The sequence below is a fragment of the Limulus polyphemus genome, unplaced genomic scaffold (assembly GCF_000517525.1).
Source record: "Limulus polyphemus unplaced genomic scaffold, Limulus_polyphemus-2.1.2 Scaffold8, whole genome shotgun sequence".
Lineage (NCBI taxonomy): Eukaryota > Metazoa > Arthropoda > Merostomata > Xiphosura > Limulidae > Limulus > Limulus polyphemus.
Genome location: NW_013665618.1, coordinates 1,490,129 through 1,492,826, shown reverse-complemented (window position 1 = coordinate 1,492,826; position 2,698 = coordinate 1,490,129). Strand labels below are relative to the sequence as shown.

The 2,698-nt window shown below is 35.8% G+C and overlaps 1 protein-coding gene across 2 annotated transcripts in view; it reads left to right on the top strand.

The window, feature by feature from the left end:
- Positions 1 to 2,698, top strand: part of LOC106478028 (post-GPI attachment to proteins factor 2-like) — a 48,828-nt gene that overhangs the window by 17,094 nt on the left and 29,036 nt on the right. The gene's annotated exons all lie outside the window — the stretch shown is intronic.

The window sequence follows — 2,698 nt, the reverse complement described above, 5'->3', positions numbered from 1 at the left end:
ATATAAAAATAATAAAAGTCACGTACATCCCATGCAGTTTTTCGGGAAGCAACTTTTCTAACGCTTATAGAAAAGCCCTATTGGCAGTACTAAATACAACCTCTACATAAAATGGCAGTTACTAAAATAAAAACCACCCACATTCATATTGTAAAATCCAGAAAACAACGTTTCATCACGTGCTGTCCTTATCATCCTGTGATTTGTCAAGTGGGAGATACAGCAATTGGAATAATTGGTACTGATATTCACATGTTCGACTAGGATTGGCTAAATGTTTTACAACTGAGGTTTAACACGCCCAGATGCAGTTTTATAAAGAAAACAGACTAGAAAAAGGTTTAGATACCAATCATAAATGGCAGGACCTGTGCTGAAGTGAAAGGAAATATCTTTAAAAATTTTTTGAAAAACATTTAAAGTTTAAAGAGAAATTTAATGAAAAAATTCCTAAAATACGTTTTAGACTGTAAATAAGCGCCCTCTAAAAAAAAATTGTATTCTTTAATGAAATAGTAGCATAACATTCAATTATTTGTACTATTTTTATTCTTTTAATGGATTTCTTTCTTAGTAGGCCAATGCAAGTGTGCATTTGTGAATTGAAAAAATGATAGAGAACTTATTAGTACCGATAGTCATCGGGTTAAACCTTTAGCAATGTGTTTCCTGTACCATCTTTCTCTAATGATGTATTGTTTTATTTTTGATTATGGGAAACGTCTGATATTTTACCTTGAATGCCTCAGTGCCCATTATTGAGTTGGGGTTTCCACAAGACTGTTTTGGCTATATACTTCATTACCTTCCATGTCGTACTTCAGGTGAAAGAAAAAAAATGACAGCACCAGATATGATTCTGCCAGTGTTCTCCCCTATGTAAATTCCTCCATCCTGCATTCTTGTAGTGGGATAAAGGAAGAACCCTTGCTTCTCTGGTCCCAATCTGCTGGGTAAGTCAATATGGAATTTCTCTTCAGGTCTGGTAAGAGATTATGCAAATATACTCTTTGATCAGAAGTAGGGCTAAGGTATTTACCTAAAAATGTAATATAAGCCACCCCAACACTGTGAACCAGACCAGTTCCAGTGATTATGCCAGCCATATGGGACTTGAGTTCACATTGGGATGTAGGTGTGGGATGATTCCTCCCTGCACCTGCTTATTCTAGTAAGTATTTCTCACATATATGGCATGAGTTATTGCTCTAACTACACTCTGTATCCATGCTCTGCCAACCGCCAAATGAGTGATTTTTACATTCTGCCTACCTATATGATACTTTAGCACAATTCCAGAGATTGTTATGACAATACCTTTTGCTCTAACACCTTTATTGACCAAAAAGTATTCCCTACATAAGATGGATGCAGTCTCCCATCAACTGATACACCACTAGTCTTCCTCTTCCCTTCATTAGTTTTCCCTTTCTGATGTATATTTTCAGAAAAGAGCTCATGTTTTTAATTTTTGTTTTTATCTACACCAGTCCCACCACCATCTTATCAATATGGAATTCTGGCTATCAGATATATGGAAAGATGAGTAACATGCTCTAAAGTTAATATTTTCTTTAACTGAAAATGTATTTCTGATAGACACTCACCTCTCCACAGAACCTCTCACACTTCCTCCTCACTTCCAGGGTGTTTCTTTTGTCTTGTCAAGAATGAGCTGTTGTTAAGGTACAAGAGTTCTTGGGGTTTACTGCACATTGAGGATGTGTTGCCCTCCTATTGGTCGAAGGTTATAGTTTAATGCTGATTACATCATTGCTAGTGCAGTACACATTAATGTAGAGATAGGAGTTTCATCTAAGGCTTAGCATGTGCACACAAAAAATTTTCAAATAAGGAAAATATTTGCATTTGCTCTTGGGTATTTCTAATTGAATTGGTAATATTGACGTACAACAGAGTGATTTGGATCGATTTTGAAAATGAATGAGTAAGTGCAAAGTAATGCATTTGAGTTGTCATAATTTGGATCACAAATTTAATACAGGTGGGAACCCACTCATTAGTGTAACTGAAGAAAAGGATCTTGGCAGTTGTGGATAAATCATTCAAGCTGTCAAAGCAGTGCTTGGTTGCAAGTCATAAGCTAATACAGTTTTGGGGTATATTTATAGAGATATTGATTTACAAGTCAAAAGAAATAATTATCTCTTTTTACAAATCATTAATTAGGCTTTATCTAGAATACTTTATACACTTCATGTCTTCTTATATATAAGAAAGAATTGTAACTTATTGAAAAGGTTCCAGAGGAGGATTACTAGGATGCTTCTGGAAATAGAAAGGTTATTCTGTAGGGATAGGTGAAGATCTCAACTTATTTTCTCTTAAGAAAAGGTAACGTTATTGAAGTTTACAAGATTATCCAGAAAGTTTATAGGATAAAGGCCTATCATTTTTTTATGATATATTAGGAAGAGAATGAGATGAGAGAACACAAATTTAAGATTTGGATCAGACAGGCTAGGCTGCAGCTAAGCCAATTCTATTTTTTTATTAGGATAATTGATTTACAGAATGAGTTGAAATTAGCAGTAATGTGCCCGGCATGGCCAGGTGGTTAGGGCGCTCGACTCGCAATCTGAGGGTCGCTGGTTCGAATCCCCGTCGCACCAAACATGCTCGCCCTTTTAGCCGTGGGGGCATTATAATGTGACAATCAATCGTACTATTCGTTGGT